We start from the raw sequence: 19,257 nt of genomic DNA, 5'->3' as shown, positions 1-19,257 counted from the left end.
AAAAGGTGCATCGAAGCAGAATGATACAGGTAGTGCGATAAGCAAAAAGTAGGACTATTTGACATGTCTCGTCCAAGGGCAAGCTGAGGAATGGTATTTAAAGCAGGTATTTCACTCGTTGTCAGAGACCACCTGGGAGTTCCGTGGTGCGACGTAGCTTTCTGCCTCCTTGGTTGTTGCATCATGTGTCCGGCAATTGTACTGTCGGATGGGGTTTCCAGAGATTAAAGTCCTGAAAGAGAGAAAAATAACAAAGCGGGAAGCCCCTAGTGCAGTTGAGCCGCGTCTTGGGGCGTGCCGTAGTCGTGCCCCCTCCCCACCTGTGCCCATGGTATTTTCAATGCGTAATGATGTACGCATGGCATGAATTTCACCGTTTGGCTGGTACTGGGGTGGGGGCCACAGTGCTATACGAGCTCGGAACGTGCCAAGAGGTCTTGTTGCCGATTACTCCGGGAGCGCTTGAAGGTGTCCGGGTCTTTAATCGCCGAACTGGTGGATTGCCTTAAGAGGCTGCTTTGCGCTTCTGCTGCAAGGGCCGAAGTGTGCTCCTCTGTGCGGAGAGAGCGCTCTGTGTTTCCATTGACTGTGATGACCCGCCGAGGTCCTGGCATCTTGAGCTTGAGATATGCATAGTGCGGTATCGCGTTGAATCTTGCAAATGCGGTTCGCCCGAGCAGTGCATGATAGCCACTGCGGAACGGGACTATATCGAAGATTAACTCCTCGCTTTGGAAGTTATCTGGGGATCCAAAGACCACTGCCAGTGTGACTGAGCCTGTGCAATGGGCCTCTACACCTGGTATGACGCCTTTGAAGGTCGTTTTTGTGGGTTTGATCCTCGAGGGGTCTATTCCCATTTTGCGCACTATGTCCTGATAAAGCAAGTTCAGGCTGCTGCCACCGTCCATAAGGACTCGAGTGAGGTGAAATCCGTCGATGATTGGGTCTAGGACCAGTGCAGCGAATCCGCCATGACAGATACTAGTGGGGTGGTCCCTGCGATCGAAGGTGATCGGACAGGAGGACCATGGGTTGAACTTTGGGGCGACTGGCTCCAACGCATATATGTCCCTTAACGCATGCTTCCGCTCCCTCTTGGGGATGTGGGTTGCGTATATCATGTTCACCGTCCGCACTTATGGGGGGAACCTCTTCTGTCCTCCGGTGTTCAGCTGCCGGGGCTCTTCCTCGTCATCGCTATGTAGCCCCTTGTCTTTGTTTTCGGCGTTTAACTTGCCGGCCTGCTTGAACACCCAACATTCCCTGTTGGTGTGGTTGGCTGGCTTGTCGGGGGTGCCATGTATTTGGCATGAGCGATTGAGTATACGGTCCAAACTGGACGGGCCCGGAGTGCTTCTTTTGAATGGCTTTTTCCACTGACCGGGTTTAGAGCCTCTGAATCCGGCATTGACTGTTGTATCTTCGGTATTGTCGCTGTTGACGCGACGCTTATGTTTGTTGCGACGTGACCTGCCATTGCTATCCTTGGTATCTGAAGTACCGTGGTTCTTTGATATGTTATTGCTGCGAGCCAGCCAGCTGTCTTCTCCCGCACAAAAGCGGGTCATGAGTGTCGTGAGGGCTGCCATAGATTTCGGCTTTTCCTGGCCAAGGTGTCGGGCGAGCCACTCGTCGCGGATGTTGTGCTTAAAAGCTGCTAGGGCCTCTGCATCCGGACAGTTGACAATTTGATTTTTCTTTGTCAAGAACCGTGTCTAGAATTGCCTGGCCGATTCCTCTGGCTGCTGAATTATGTGGCTCAAGTCATCGGCATCTGGTGGTCGCACATAAGTGCCTTGGAAGTTGTAGAGGAATGCGGCTTCTAGATCTTCCCAACAGCCAATGGATTCTGCTGGCAGGCTGTTGAGCCAATGCCGAGCTGGTCCTTTGAGCTTGAGTGGGAGGTATTTTATGGCGTGTAGATCGTCACCGCGGGCCATGTGGATGTGCAGGAGGAAGTCCTCGATCCATAACGCAGGATCTGTTGTGCCGTCTTATGATTCGATATTTACGGGTTTGAAACCCTCTGGGATTTGGTGATCCATTACTTCATCTGTGAAGCATGTGGGGTGTGCGGCGCCTCTGTAGTGGGCTATGTCGCCACGCAGCTCGAATGAGTCCTGTCCGCTGTGTTCGGCCCGGCCGGATTTACTTTTACTGTATCTGGCGTGACGGTTATCGTCTCGCATAGTGGCCCGCCCTCATGATCCGTAGATCGATCTTGAGTGTTTTGCTTTGTCCTCCAATATGTCTCACAGGTCTAGCATGTTTCCCCGTGCTTTGTCATTTTTATTCGAGTGGCGTCGGGGTGCGGGCTGAGTTTTTGGCTGAAATGTCTCTCTGTCGCGGCCACGAGGTGGCCAATCAGCCGCATCATATGCTGGAGATGTAGGTTTTAATGCTTCCTCCTCCAGTCGGGTTAGCAACCTGCGCTTTGGGTAACTCTTGGAGGGGCGTTCGAGTTCATATTCCTCGGCCGCAAGGACTTCAGTCCATCTGTCAGCTAGCAAATCTTGATCAGCTTGAAGCTGCTGCTGCTTTTTCTTAAGGCTATTTGCCGTGGCTATAAGCCTGCGCTTGAAGCGCTCTTGTTCGGCGGGATCCTCCGGCACGACAAATTCGTCGTCGTCGACGCTTGCCTCGTCTTCGAAGGGAGGCATGTAATTATCATCCTCCGCCTCTCCATTTGCCGCTCTCTCGGGAGGGCTGGCTTCTCCATCCTCCTGCTCTAAATCTTGCTGGAGGGGATTGTTGTCGTCTTCGACACTCTCTGGAGTGCTATTATCTCCTGTGCCGGTGTCACCGCTTTTGCTTTGGCGAGACTTAGAGTGGCGCCGCTGACGTCGGCGCTTGGGTTGTTTCTTGGAGGGGGCATCCTCCGCTGTCTCGTCGCCATTGCCTTCCTTGGGTGTGTCCACCATGTATATATCATATGATGAGGTGGCTGTCCAGTGCCCTGTGGGCAGTGGTTCCTCTTTGTCTCCCGCATCGTCGTCCATACCGTCGATGTCTTCGGAGTCAAAGTCGAGCATGTCAGTCAAATTGTCGACAGTGGCTACTAAGTGGGTGGTGGGTGGGCGGCGAATTTCTTTGTCAACCGCATCCCAATCCTGCCGAACATAGTTCGGCCCGGACTCTCCTGACAGGGAGAGAGACCTTAATGAGTTCAGTATGTCGCCGAAGGGCGAGTGCTGAAAGATATCCGCGGAGGTGAACTCCATGATCGGCGCCCAGTCGGGTTCGATAGGCACGGGCGCAGGTGGTTCGGAGTCCGTGGCCGGGGAGGAATCCGGTAGTTCGGCGTCACGGCTCCCGTGAAGGGCAAGGTTGATGTTCGGCTCGATCGCCGCTAAGATTACGGCCTCCGTGGCGGGGTCTATCCACCTGTCCATGGATGGCGCAATTGGCTCCGAATTGAGGGCCGGAGCGGTTGCCGGTGCGGTCTCCTGAACACTGTCCAACGACAGAGCTTAATCATGCTCATCGTGACCATGCGGCGCACTCGGCAGGGGCTTGAATCTGTCGAAGATCAAGTCTCCGCGGATGTCGGCCGTGTAGTTTAAGCTCCCAAACCTGACCTGATGGCCAGGGGCGTAACTCTCGATCTGCTCCAGATGGCCAAGCGACTTGGCCCGCAGTGCGAAGCCGCCGAATATCAAGATCCATCCGGGGAGAAAAGTCTCACCCTGGACTGCATCGCTATCGATGATTGAAGGAGCCATCAGGCCTATCAGCGACGACACCGAGGAACTCTCAATGAAAGCACCAATGTCGGTGTCAAAACCGGCAGATCTCGGGTAGGGGGTCCCGAACTGTGCGTCTAAGGCGGATGGTAATAGGAGGCACGGGACACAATGTTTTACCCAGGTTCGGGCCCTCTTGATGGAGGTAAAACCCTACGTCCTGCTTGATTATTCTTGATAATATGAGTAGTACAAGAGTTGATCTACCACGAGATCGGAGAGGCTAAACCCTAGAAGCTAGCCTATGGTATGATTGTATGTTGTCCTACGGACTAAAACCCTCCGGTTTATATAGACACTCGAGGGGGCTAGGGTTACCCAAGGTCGGCTACAAAGGAGGAGATATACATATCCGTATTGCCTAGCTTGCCTTCCACGCCAAGTAGAGTCCCATCCGGACACGGGACAAAGTCTTCAATCTCGTATCTTCATAGTCCAACAGTCTGGCCAAAGGATATAGTCCGGCTGTCCGGAGACCCCCTAATACAGGACTCCCTCAACGACGATGATTGTGAGGTGCTTGGCCTTGGCGATGGCCGTGACGAGCACGAGGGTGACCTTGCCCTCGGCGGTGGCCATGGTTCGCCCAGCTACGGCAGCTCCTCCTTCGGCGAGAGCTCTAGCAGTGGCGGCTACGACCAGCCACCACACAGTCAGTCTTGCTTCGAGGACGGTGGCATGTCATCCCGTCGTCGCGCCCCGGTGAAGCGCGAGGAGGGCTCTAGCTGAGTCCGAGGGGCCGATCCTCGTGAGCAGCCACGTCGTAGGAGCCGCTTTTTCTTGTCCTCTCCTTCCATTTCCCTCTGCATTGACATAAATGAATATGGGGCCCTGCGAGGGTGTGTAATGAACCATGGTGCTTATGTTGCTTTTGTGGTGTGTTTATTGTTTCCGGGTTGTGTTGTGAAATCTGTGCCTTACGTGGGTGTAAATGGGTAACTTAGCATGATGTGCCCGGGGTAGACTTGACCTCGTGAGGGAACACACCTCTGGGCACCACCTGCTTCCCCGCTGCCGGCTTGAGCGATATCGCGAAGCTGCAAAAATTCGCTAAGAAATCCTTATCCCTTCTTGCGCGAGGCCTGAGGCGTGGGTTGTCCATGGACAAACACACCGCGTCAGGATACCCATTGGGACGGACTAAAAAAAGGGGTGCGCCGATCATTAGCTCAATGAGGGCGCCTCGCGGAGACAAGGGGCATGCGCATGCATGCACACCTGTCCAGCCCCCTCGCCGAGGCGCGTGAGGGAGAGTGTCGGGCAACTGCGGCCCTCCCTGGCGCAAAACAAAGAATCGAGGGGAGAATCGGAATGAAGAGGGGGTCCAACCAAGCCTATGAGAAATGCCAGAACTCCAAATTTCATTAAAGGAAAAAGGGGCAAGCCAACTACGAAAAGCAAATGAACAGCTGCGTCCGGCACCTAGTCTAGTCTTCTCACCAGCGCGGAGCTAAGTGCTGCCACTAGGACGTGGGAGGGAGCCCCCGAGGCCCCAGGGCGGCACTCTGGAGACTCCGGGGCATGTACAGCCCCACTCAATATTATGTGAGAGTGTCACGAGCGGAGACCTTCATAGGCACTAGGCCTTGCTTCATGGGTAGAATTTTCGGAGGTGCTAGATGTTCCAGGCATTCTGGATGGGGATCCCGTCCTTTTGTCTCCAGGCGCGCGGCGCCAGGCCTGGAGACACGGACAATCCTGAACGGGCCCTCCCACATGGGCGAGAGCTTGTGCAGCCCTTCCCTGGAAAGCACCCGCCTCAGGACGAGATCGCCCACCTCGAACGTCCTGGAGTAGACGTCGCGATAGTGGTACCGTCGCAACGCCTGCTAGTATCTTGCCGCTCGGAGCGAGGCTTCACGGCGGCGTTCCTCCCCCAGCACGAGGTCCATCCCCCGCATGGCGTCCTGCTACGTCTCATCAAACGCCAGGACCTGCGCGGAGCGATGCCTGACCTCGTGAGGGAGAACCGCTTCTGCTCCATAGACGAGGAAGAACGGGGTCTCGCATGTTGGCTTGGTAGTGGTGGTGCGGATGGACCACAACACGGACTCGGCTTGGCCATTGCTCCTGGGTGTGCCACCGAAGCGTAGCAAATCTGCATTCCAAGGTTAGCACAATAGGTCCTGAAGAGATTGCTAGTGAACTGTGAGCCATTTTCGGTGATGATGCAGTTAGGGACCCCGAACTGACTCACGAGGCCTTTGATGAACTTAACTGCTGACCCAGCTGGGATGGTGCGGACGGCCTCCACCTCTGCCCATTTGGTGAACTTGTCGATGGCGACGTAGAGGTAGCGGTAGCCCCCGGGCGCTCGCGGGAACAGATCCAAGATATCCAGCCCCGAGACCGCAAATGGCCACGAGAGCGGGATAGTCTGGAGGCCCTGGGCCGGCTGGTGGATTTGCTTGGCATGGAATTGGCAGGCCTAGCAGGACCTCACCAACTCGGTCGCATCGTTGAGTGCCGTGGGCCAGTAGAACCCGATGCGGAATGCCTTGCCGACCAGGGTATGTGACGGCGAGTGGTGTCCGCAGTCTCCGCCGTGTATGTCAGCTAGCAGCTCATTCCCCTGTTCCGTGGAGATGCATCACAAGGAAACATCATTTGGTCACTTTCTTTGTAGCTCACCATCCTGTATGCAGTACGCCGTAGCCTGCCGGGCCACATGCTCCACGTCCTCCTCCTTCTCCGGCAGCGTCCCTTGCACCAAGTGAGCCTTGAACTCCTCGGTCCAGCACCTCTCCTGAGGCTCGAGCGCCAGGAGCAGACGTCCTCCCGAGGTCGAACCGCAAGCGGGGGCTCCCATGGCTGGTGGTTGGGGCAGTTCCTCTCGAGATGATGTAGTCTCCACGGCCACGGGGGTCGCCGAGGGCTTGAAGAGTTGCTCTTCGAAGACACCATGTTCTTGGGGTAGACGCCTTGACACCCTCTTGGCGATCTCGTCAGCCTCCTTGTTGGTGTCGCGTGGAACATGCGGTAGCTCTAGGCCCAAGAATTGCTTCTCCATCTTGCGCACCTCCGCGAGGTACGCCTCCATATGCTCTTCACATGGTTCGTACACCTTGTTGGAGAAGTTGACGAGGAGCTGCGAGTCACCCTTGATGGTGAGACACCTCACCCCCAAGGTTGCGGCGGCCTTGAGGCCGGCGATCAATCCTTCGTATTCCGCAATGTTGTTGGAGACCTTCTCACCTCGCTGGAAGCAAAGCTACACGGCGTAGTATATCTTGTCTTGGGTGGGTGAAATGAGGACAACGCTAGCCCCCGCGCCTTGCCATGCGAAGGCGCCATCAAAGTACATGGCCCAGCCATCCCGTGCTTCATCTCCTGGCGGGAGGGATCGGCTCTCGCCCGCTTCGGGCTCCAGAGCATCGGTTCATTCCACAACGAAGTCAGCGAGTGCGGCTCCCTTGATGACCCTGGTGGTGCTGAACTCCAACTGAAACGCTTGTAGTTCAATGTTCCATTAGGCGACTCTCCCCGCGGCATTGGGGCTCCGGAGCACCCTCTCCAGGGGTAGGCCGAGACAACCTTGATTGGGTGGCCTTGGAAATAATGGCGTACCTTGCAAGAGGCCACCAAGAGCGCGAGTAAGAGCTTTTGCGGCATGGGATACCCTGCTCTCGCGTCCCATAGTACAATGTTGATGAAGTATACTAGGTGCTCGACGAGGGTGGGAGTGTTGATGGAGCATGTGTCCTCCTGAGGTTGTGATGCCTCCTGAGGTGGGGGGACCTCAGGAGCCCGTTCACCCATCGGGGCCTCCTTAGGCCCGAGAGCGCCGTCTTGCAAGGCCTCATTGTCAGCTGATGCCGTCGTGGCTTCGGTGGCGCCGCGTTGGTGCAGCATCGTACCCGCCAAAGGTGGAGCGTTGCTCGGCGGGCTCTTGGCCTGGCGCTCCCCCTGAACAGCCACAAGCGCCACACTGGCTAAGTGGGGCATGGCAGCCAGGTAGAGCACCAGGAGCTCGAGGGGGCGAGGCGCGACCATCATTGGTGGGCTGGTCAAGTATTTCTTGAGGTCTTGGAACGCCAGATCGGCCTCTGGGTGCACTCGAATGGGCCCTTCTTCTTCATCGGCTTGAAGAACGGCAAGGCACGCTCCCCCAGCTTGGAGATGAAACACCCCAATGAGGTCACGCAGCCCATGAGCTTCTGCATTTCCTTCAGGGTTTGCGGTGGGCTCATGTCTTCTGTTGCCTTAACCTTCTCTGGATTGGCCTCAATTCCCCGGTGCAATACGAGGAAGCCGCAGGTCCACCTGGCGCAGGCTGGTGAAGGTCTACTCCAGGTCCAGAATGAGGGTTCTTGCTTCCCTATATTTTACCATGATGTCATCAACATAGGCTTCTTCGTTCCTCCCTAGCTGCTAGCCTAGGGAAATGTGCATCAGCCGCTGGAAGGTCACCCCTGCGTTGCGTAGTCCGAATGGCATGCAGGTGTAGCAATACACCCCGCACGGGGTCAAGAATATCTTCTTCTCCACGTCCTCCACCGCCATCTTGATCTGGTGGTAGCCCAAAAATGCGTCTAGGAAGCACAGCAGGCCCCACTCGGCGGTGGAGTCGACGATCTGGTCGATGTGCGGGAGCGGGAGCGGGTCCTGGGGGCAGGCTTTGTTGAGGTTAGTGAAGTCGACACACATGCGCTCCTTCCCGCCCTTCTTGGGCACAACGACGGGGTTCGCCAGCCACTCCGGGTATCGAACCTCGCGAATGACACCTGCCACCTCCAGCTCGCGAGTTTCCTGGATGATGAAGGACTGCTTCTTCATGTACTGCCGCCGCGCCTTCTGCTTCACAAGGCGCACATTGGGGCACACCCTTAAGTGATGCTCGATTACCCCCCTTGGGACCCCTACCAGCTGCTTGGGTTCCCAGGCGAATACCTCCTTGTTCATGTGCACGAACTTTACAAAGGTCTCCTCTTGGCCCGGGTCGAGGTTAGCGCCTATGGTGAAGGTGGCTCCTAAGGACCCATCTTCCTTGTCCGGGACTTGCTTCATTTCGGCCCGATCTTGAGTGAACAGCTGCTTCTTCTTTGCCGGCGCGGCCTCCTTAACCCCCGGGGTAGCTTCGTTAGCCGGGCACACTGCCGCTACGGCCCTCAGGGTGAGCTTGAGGGCCGCTAGTGCCTCCTTGGTGTCTCCAGCCACGGTGAGGACGCCGCTGCTGCTTGGCATCTTGATGAGGTTGTAAGCCGGATGGGTCGCTACCATGAACTGAGCTAAGGCAGGGTACCTGAGGATGGCGTTGTACGGGAGGCCGATGCGGGCGATGTCGAAGTCGATGAGCTCGGTGCGGTAGTTGTCCTGAGAACCGAAGGTGACCGGAAGGCGTATTTTCCCCAGGGGGCTGGTGCACCCGCTGCCGACTCCGGAGAAAGGCTTGGTGGGGCAGAGCCGGCCGTACGGTACATGAAGCAAGCTGAAAGCTTCCATAGAGAGCATGTTGAGGCCCGCTCTGCTGTCAATGAGAGTCTTGGTCATGGCGACGTTGTAGATGGTGGGCGTGGAGAGCATTGGGAGCACACCTGAGCCGGCAGTGCTAGCGGGGTGATCCCCTAAGTCAAAGGGAAGGTCGGCCTTGGGCGCCGCCCATCCTAGAGGGGCTCCCTGCCGTACAGATGCGGCGCTGGTCTGGCAGAAGAACTGCTTGACGTGGCGGTCCGTGGGTGGCGCTTGTGAGCCGCCGAGGAGGGCTGCGACGACGACAAGAGCCGGTGCCGCAAAGTGTCCAATGAAAAGGCCGTGCAGCTCTTCCCAAGAAGCCACGGAGGATCCAGGCAGGTTGAGAAACCATGCGCGTGGCGTGCCAACGAGGGCCATGGGGAACCAATTAGCCATGACCTTGTTGTCGCCTTCCAGATCCAGGACGGCCTCCTCGTAAGCCAGTAGGAAGGTCAACGGATCCGCCACGCCATCGAAACAAGGCGACATCTCCGACGTGAACTTGGGTAGCCACTGCACCTGTCGTAAGGCGGGGGTGAAGGCCCTAAGCCCTTGGCGCCGTCGTGGTCGCTCATCGATCCATTCGGTGGAGCAGCGCCGGCCATGGTGACCGAACGGGGAGGTGGAGCCGGTAGAGGAGCGGAACTTCGGCACACCCCTGCCTGGCGCGCCAAATGTCGGATTATGGGTTCCGGCAAACGCATGAGGTTCGAACACTGGGGTGCGCACGAAGATCTCTCTCCCCCGCGAGCCCACTCTCGCAACGATCTCAAAGCCTAGCTTGCCGAACCTGAAGAACAAGGGACACGAAGGTTTATACTGGTTCGGGCCACCGCTGTGGTGTAATACCCTACTCCAGTGTGGTGTGGTGGATTGCCTTGAAAGCTGAGGATGAGCAAGTACAAGGGAAGAACAGGCTCCTGAAGAGCGGTGTTCTTGAGCTCGATGAGCTTGTGTGTGTGTGTGTGTTGGTGGTCTGGTTGCTCCCCCTACTAAGGTGGTGGCTAGTCCTATTTATAGAGGCCCTGGTACGCTTCCAAAATATTAGGCGGGAAGGGATCCCACAGCGGCCAGTTTGAAGGGGGACACCTAGTACAAGTTATCCTGACAAAAAGTGGTCTTTGCCTGGCAAAGACTCTAGCGGTGACGCCTTCATGGGCACCATGGTGACCTCCGTCCTGCTGTCCTACTGGTCTTGGTCTTGTTGCACTGATATGGAAACCTTTGCCTGATGCCTCGGGACTCCTCGCCTGCGCTTGCCTCTTTAGCACCAAAGAGGAAACTGGCACTCTGCGCCCGCCTGGCCTTGGTCATCATGGCTCACGTCGCGCACTCCTCGTGAGGTGCCCCTTGCATAGATATCTCCGCTCCTCGGGAGCCAGCCTAGGGAGGCCGCCCCGGAGGAGGTCTTGGTGTCGTCCGCCTGTCGAGGCTTGGCCCCTCGCGAGGATCTTGAGTGGTTGCTGGTGAAGATGGGCCGTACTAGGCCGCTGGTGGAGCCACGCCCTGGGCCACAGGCAGGAAAGTCTGGGTACACCCATTCTTAGGACGCCGACATGCATCTACTTGAGAAACATGTACTAGTGCATCCACTTCAGAAACTACACTAGTACATCTTGTTGGGAAACCAGTTTAATCAAATTTTGAGTATGAAGTACTAATTAAACAGATGAATGGAGAGGGCAAATGAGTAGGATGATTCACCATTTTGTTGCTGCGGTGATGTGGTACACCATGCAAAGTTCCTCCACGCATAACTGCAGAACTGCTGCCATCTGCGAAGGTTCATCTTTTCTGGTAAACTCCACTTTGATGCCAATGAAACTAGGGTACAAGCCGTCGCCCTTCATCCTCAGCCTCCGGATCATCTCGTCGGCTTTTTCTGGTTCGCTGGCGTAGATGACTTCCAGCGTCTCCTTGCAATAGAGGTCCACTTTCTCAAGCGTGGTGGTGTAGTAAAGCTTCTCACCGGGGACGTGAACGTCGTCGAGGTTGCTGCTCTTGTCGGACGTCTCGCCACGCCGATGCTTGGCAGACGGTTCCTCCTTATTTTCCTCCTCGACCGACGGTAGGCTTCAAAGAGAGGTGTTTGTGGGGAGTTTGTAGTGGAGATGGAGTGGCAATGGTGGTTCTTGGAATGAGGCATAGATGCAAGAGAATGGGACTTTTTGAATGGTTCTTGCACTGACCAATCTTGTCAAGGTGTACTTATCAGCTGCTTATCCCACTTGCACGTCTCAGGGTCGTTAATGATGGCATTTTTGTACTATTTGAATGACGAATACTTTGCGGTGTTTTCAGTGTGGGGGTAAGTTTTATTTTGCACTGAAGTCTTATACACTAGTTGAAATGAACACTTTTTTAGTGCACTGCGAGTTGTTGCTCAAAAGTGAGACTTATTTTATTTTCATCTGTCCCAACCTAAGTTCGGTTTTATAGTTTTTGTGCCCTCTTTTTAGTGTACTTATGGTTTAGTGATATGAGTACTGAATTGTAATTTCATACGGCGTAAGGCTTTGAAAATTTGTGTCATACTGGTGTGTGTGGATATAGCGTGAGTGGCCTGACCCTTCCTGGTTTTGTAGTACTGTTGCCATACATATGTTAGAACTGAAGATTTTTTGGGATTGAGATTATTTATGATGAAATCGTTTATCGAGATCTAGATTTTATGTAAATAAGAAATTTAGCAGAATTGACGAACAATATTTCTTTGAATTTCTTGCATTTTAGTAGTTGAACTTGAAAGTTAATTTTAATTCCCTAGTTTAAATTATGTACATTTAACAGATAGCCTATTAAGTTCTCCTCTTTTAAAGTATCGTTGTTTTTGTATTATTATTTTCTTTTTTATCTTGGTGCATAGCTAAATTTATTATATTTTTATTTTTAATTTAAAATCATTGCCTGCGAACAAGTATTTGAACTTTTCTATATTTAGTTTTTGAACTTTTTTGTTGTAGTTTATAATTTTTTGCCCCGCGCTCTGGTTTATTCAACGTGCCTTATGGGTGGGGTGAGGACAGTTTGGAGACGAGGGAGGCTTCCAAGGAGTAGTCATATTGGGCCCTTTTATGGCCCAAATGGCCCGTGCGTGCGACTGTGGACTGTTGGCTGTGATTGCGCTGTGAGTTTAGTCCCACCTCGCTAGCCGAGAGTGCTCTCGACCGATTCATAAGCGATGTCGTGGCTCACTTGTAGGAATCCTTTGAATACTAACTTGAGTGCTTATACATGGTGCTTGCTCTCTGTTCCATGACATGTGGCCCTGGTCTGCAGCCCTACGCAGTGTTGATTACTAGGGATTCGCCAGCGGTTCCGCCGTGATGAGGACATCAATACCATTGTGACACCCACAGCCCCTCCTGCTATACATACTGGACCAATTACTAGAGCTCGCGCATGCAAATTAAATTATTAGGTACTTTCGTTTCTTGGTAATGATTCTAATGTTCATGAGAATATGATGCTGCCTAAATTGGATACATTTGTTTTGCTTACAAATGAAGGGCCTGGCATGGATAAGAGGGATGAACACAGGAGCAAGACCAAGCATGGAGATGATGGCATGCGCAAGGGGATCCAGAACAGAGTTACAAGTGATGATTTCAAGACTTTGAAGCCACCATAAGGAGTGCATGAAGCCTTGGACGAAATATACAAGATGCCACTTCATAAATTTCGTCCAGAGACTATTCTAGGTGCTGCGTCACCTTATTATTGGGCCAGGCCTATGTATTTTCAAAATACTTAAGTATAGGCTGTTTTTAGAGTCCGTATCTGTGGGGAAACAAGAGTTAGGGTTAGTTTCGGACCCCTCCTCCAAGGGCCACGAAATTCCCCCCTCTTACTTCATATATACAGCCCTTAGGGCATCGTTCAGACTTTGGGTTTTGTTTACATTAAAAGTTTGTTATAGCTACAACTTCGCGTACTTCGTTTGTGTCCAACAACCAAACCAAGACGTCACAGAACCCCACCTTCATTAATAAAGCCTTCCTCTTTTATTCACAATATCCAGATTGCAATCTCAGTTTCTTTCTTGTTCTTCGTTTGCTCGTAGGAAATAGACCCTCATGGTCAGTTTGATCGTGCTCCGGCGTGGTCAATAACCCTCAGAAGTTGGTTTAGTGATTGCTTAGGCGCGACATCTTCACACGTTCGTAGTCAGATCATCAAAGTCGACTCCCACAGAAAATGATATATATCACATTGAAACATCGGGACACCTTCACCTCTATCAAGTGGTATCAGTTTTCAGGTTGCTCGGTGAGAATTTCCAGTTTTCCGTAGATTAGAATTTTTTCTTACCTATTGTCCAAAAAAAAGGCACAAAAAAAGTTAGATCTGTTCATCCTTTTCCAAGCCAGTCTGAGCCTTTGCAATTTTCTTTTTATTGTTTGCATAGTTGAATTATCGGTTGCATCATCGTGTCTAGTTCGTTTAGAGTTTTGAGTTCTGTTCACATTAGTCACACCATCGCTGCATCGTTATCCCTTCCACTGTCTACCATCCATCCATCAATTTCCATCACGTGCTATCCACCGTTCATTGTCATAATCATAGTTGAGATCGTTCACATCTTCGCTAGATCCAATCTACATCTTATCTAGTTTGTCTTGGAAAGAGGGAGAAAAAAGGCAGAGAAAAAAAAGTAAAAAAGTCAGAGAAAAAAAGGAGAGTAAGAAAAAAATGTGAGGAAGAAAAAGAGAGAGAGAAAAAAAATCGGATCTATCTAGACTCAATCACGTCGTTGAATTCAGATTGGAATCTGTTTTGTGCATTGTTTAGTAAAAGGGACATAACTTTCCTCATCCGAAGTCCGTTTTGGCTCCACGAGTACTCAAAAGAAAGCTAGTGACGAGCCGCATCTAAATAGTTGCATAAGCATGTTCAATATTTGGCACCTCAAAATCGGCTTCTAAATATGTCTATTTGCCCTCCGAAGTTCACGAACACAACTTATTCCAATTTTTCAGGCCAGTTTTAGAATTTTATTTTGACTCCTCATATCAACTCGGAATTGAGTTATTCCTTTTGTGTTTGAAAGCTTGAGTCAGTACCATTATTGAAAAAAATTATCAAAAAATTGACACAAACTTTTCCAGAGGAAAGTTGGAGAGAAAGTTGTTGTATATCCTGCTCGTCAGTTGTTTTTCATAATTATCTTTACTACCGTTGTGATCTTGACTTATATCTTGCTGTCCAGAGCTACTTAGTATCCTTCATTGATGCTAGTTGTGCTACGCCGTGATCTCATTAGTGTTCTAGGCTCTTGTCTCTAGTCCGGTCTAGCCTAGGACCAGCATAGTACCGTCGTTGAGCGTTTATTCAACATTGCAACTCTGAATTGATTATTGCTAATCTTTTGCTACCATATATAACCAACCCAGGTCCATATATTTCTACACCGTGTATATGTGCATTCTCCCAGCAATTGCTTTACACAATCTTCAGAGTTATTTGACACCGCTGGTTGCCTGTCACCACCTGCCGCATGGTAAGAACTTGTAAGATATTGATATTTGCTTTACTGTGAGCGCTTTACAACAACATCCTAGTAGTTCATAGGAACATTATTCTAGAATTTTGTTTCTTGTTTCTACTAATCATGACAGGTTCCGGAGATAGAAGTTCTTGGGCGACGGACACATCTTCACCATCACGAGAGTTGGGACAACAAACACATGCACATGGTCAGGTTATCTCTTTACCGTCATTTGAGGGTAGATTTAATCCTGCTATTTATCTAGCTTGGGACCTTGAAGTAGAACAAGTTTTTACTCACCATGATTTTTCTGACTTGAGATAGTACGAGCTGCCACTAGAGCATTTACTGGTTTTGCTTCTGTTTGGTGGAGTGTACATTGTAGGAAAAACATTGATAACCAACCCACAACTTGGAAAGTTTTGAAAGCTGTAATGAGACAACAATTTTTTCCTCCTTACTATCGTCGTGAATTGCTTCACAAATTGGAAAAATTAAAACAAGGCAGCAACACTGTTCATGCTTACTACCAAGAGTTCAAATCTTGTATGCATCATTGTGACATGGAAGAATCTGAGGATGATAGAATGAATAGATTCTTTGGTGGTTTGAACCATGATATCCGTGCATGGTTTCAGTATATTCCTTGTTGCATTACTGGTATGTATGTTCGCGCTTGTACCTTTGAGAGACGGATACAGGAGGATGCATTGGGTGACTACAACAACTACTATTCCAGTTCATGCTCACCACCACCAGTTGGTTCCTCCATCGTTGCACCTACTACAGGAGCCCCACCTCGGATTGTGAGCGCGACATCATCTCAAGAGTATGGTACATTGTCAACGTCCGTACCTACATCAGCTATGTCTTTGCGACAAGGTAACAATACAGGTATTATGATATAACTTCACATGAGAATGATGCATGCCTAGTTAACTTGAATGCATCATGTGTTGAGTTACCTGTTGATTTGAGCACACCACCTATTTTAGAGAATCTTGTTACTGTCATGAATGCGTCATGTGATCAAATAACTGAAATACCAACAATTTTGAGTGCAGCCATTGAATTAATTGTTGAGGCAAAAGAACCAATGTTTAATCATTTTGATATGACCTCTAATCTTGGTGATGATTCTATGTCCAATGACTTATTGCATGTTTGCTTATTTAAGAATGTTGTAGCATGTAAATTTGATGCAAGTAAGGTTTATTCACCAATGTTGGGATGGTTTAATGATGAACATTGTCAATCTTTTGAAATGAATAAGAGCTTCACTTATATGTCCAAACTGAGTTGCATTATTTTCATGCCTTCTACTTCTTGTGATAATTTTTTGGCTTTAGATCTTATGAACTATGAAAGTTACTTATGTATACATGTTTCATATGTGCAAAAATCAAGGGAAGTAAGAATGGATGACATATACATATACAACATGTACACCTTGTCTCTTTTGTTAGCCACATTTCAGATTAAGCAACGCCGAGGACGGCTTTGTTTTCAAGAAGGGTAGGATGATGAGGACATCAATACCATTGTTACACCCACAGCTCCTGCTGCTATACATACTAGACCAATTACTGGAGCTCGCGCACGCCAATTAAATTATCAAGTACTTTCATTTCTTGGTAATGATTCTAATGTTCATCAGAATATGATGCTGCCTAAATTGGATACATTTGTTTTGCTTACAAATGAAGGGCCTGGCATGGATAAGAGGGATGAACACTGGAGCAAGACCAAGCATTGAGATGATGGCATGCGCAAGGGGATCCAGAACAGAGTTACAAGTGATGATTTCAAGACTTTGAAGCCACCATAAGGAGTGCATGAAGCCTTGGACGAAATATACAAGATGCCACTTCATAAATTTTGTCCAGAGGCTATTCTATGTGATGCGTCACCTTATTATTGGGCCAGGCCCATGTATTTTCGAAATACTTAAGTATAGGCTGTTTTTAGAGTCCGTATGTGTGGGGAAACAAGAGTTAGGGTTGGTTTCGAACCCCTCCTCCAGTGGCCACGAAATTCCCCCCTCTTCCTCCATATATACAGCCCTTAGGGCGTCGTTCAGACTTTGGGTTTTGTTTAGATTAAAAGTTTGCCATAGCTGCAACTTCGCGTACTTCGTTTGTGTCGAACGACCAGACCAAGACGTCACAGAACCCCACCTTCATTAATAAAGCTTTCCTCTTTTATTCGCAATATCCAGATTGCAATCTCAGTTTCTTGCTTGTTCTTCGTTTGCTTGCAGGAAATAGACCCTCGTGGTCAGGTTGATCGTGCTTGGGAAGTTGGTTTAGCGATTGCTAAGGCGCGACGTCTTCGCACGTTCATAGTCGGATCGTCATAGTCAACTCCCACAGAAAATGATATCTATCTCATCGAAACATCGGGACACCTTCGCCTCTATCATGCCGTGGGCTCGAGTTCAAGTATCCACCTGCGTTATGCCCAGCCTGTCCTTGGGCAGTCAACTTTTTTGTTTGAATCCAGTACTAGACTGCACCAGTAATGCGTACTATGGTTTGGATCTAGTACTTGACTGCACCAGTAATGCAGACTGATCCTTTTGTTGTAGTTCTTGTGAGTTTTCTTGGTTTTTATGTGAGCATGATTTTATTAGTTGCAAGTGCATCTTGTGGTCCTTAGTGATTTTGGTGTATTCTAGACTTGTAGGTTAAGGGACTAATGTGTTTATGAGTGTACACAGGTTTTATAAGTCTCTGAGGAGTTTGATATTTCGAAGAAAGTCGGCCCCTAAAAATGAATGTCTTCATTTGAAGACTTTGGTTTTCTTGAAGACTTTGAAAATGAGGAAAGTCGTGTGACCTTGAAGATATTGATATTGATGCGAGGAATATGAAGCGTGAAGACGTTTGTTTTCGTAGTTTCATTTCCTTCTTTGAGTCATAGGAAATACCATACTGTTAAAAGGGGTTGAGGTAATACTAAGGAAAAATTTGCAAGTGATGCTCATCTCAAAGGCTACACATACCGAATCCTTCGAGTGAAGCTTTCAGAAATCTCATATAGTTCAGTCGATTTCTTCGGTGACAGAGACAAAGATCTGGTCTCTGAGAAATTTTTTCTGACTGAGGGGTTAGGAATTCGCCAGTGCGAATTTTCTATAGTGAGGAACATGATAGCCTTGAGGAATTTGAGAGCTCAAATTTCCGATCATTGTTGTGCTGCGCGCGAGCTGTCCCAAATATCTTATACACATAATGGTCATATCATTAGGGGCATTTATGTCTTATCATGTCGGGCTGCTCCCTAGCTTTAAATAGCCGCCCCCTCAACCACTAGCTAGTTGGTTGCTCCGAGAGATAGATTGACACTTGTCATTTAGAGCATCCCATCCTCCGAGGACTTTGAAAGAAAATCATCAGTGAGGAAAAACCAAACGCCTAAAACCCAAAGTGATTGAGCATTACTAAAGAGATTGTTCTTGTGTGGAACGGACGCTTGTTACCTTGAAGACTGTGCATCTTCCATACGGTTAGGCGTCAAGGTCTAGAGCATCCAAGAGGAATTTTGGATCGCTGAGTGACCAAGTATGTGATGGTTTGGAAGCCACCTTGAAGACTTACCATGAGTGATTGGGCAAGGTCTGTGTGACCTTAGCTCCAACCAGACGTACAACTGTCACAACAGTTGGAACTGGTGTACCAATTCATTGTCTTCACTGAGCTACTGTTCTATTTCATCAACCCTTTCTTTTCCTCGCTCATGTATTGATGAAATTGATCGTTACTATATGAAGACTTTGACCGAAGAATTTCTCAATTTCCTCAATCATATTTCTTCAGTCACCTTGTCTTCTACCTGCTTATTCTGTTTACATGCTACCTATGCTCTGTGTATGTTTCATTTCATCATAATGACTATGCTACTTTCTTGTTATGCATGCACCTGAGTACTTTATCCCCTCCATGTATTTCGTCACTTAGCTAATTCTTCAAGTAGTATTTCCTTAGTCGATATAACGCACTTTCAATTGGTATTAGAGCAAGGTAGTCCCTTGTTCTGTTCGATTTTGGTTTAACCACCTAGAATTTTAGTTATGTCGACCACAGGCATGATCAAGGTCTTGGCTAGGTGCCCTACCGTTGATGGGATAGACTACCCCTACTAAAAGAATAAGATGCGCATGCATCTTGAGGCAATTGACAATGATCTCTGGTACGTTGTGTCAAATGGCATTCCCTCCGTCATTCCGTTCGTAAACGCTACTGATATGAAGAGATTCAAGCAACTCGACTCTCAAGCGAAGAATATCATATGTGGCCATATGAGCAAAGGACAGTACGACAGAGTCAGTGCTTTGGAGTCTGCAAATCTTATCTGGGATAGGCTATCCAAGGTCAACGAAGGAATCCCAATGCAACGTGATTCTCGAGTTGACGTTCTTTGCAATCTCTTCAACATCTTCAAAAGACTCGACAATTAAGATGTTGAGCAAACCTTCGATCGCCTCACTGACATCTCCAATGAGCTTCAAGCACTTGGTGACACTGACATCATCGACCATGAGGTGGTGAAGAAATTGCTGAGATCACTTGA

The sequence above is a fragment of the Triticum urartu genome, chromosome 6A (assembly GCF_056163025.1).
Source record: "Triticum urartu cultivar PI428250 chromosome 6A, HENAU_Tu73, whole genome shotgun sequence".
NCBI lineage: Eukaryota > Viridiplantae > Streptophyta > Magnoliopsida > Poales > Poaceae > Triticum > Triticum urartu.
The sequence above is the reverse complement of the archived record's forward strand: the minus strand, read 5'-3'. Positions refer to the sequence as shown.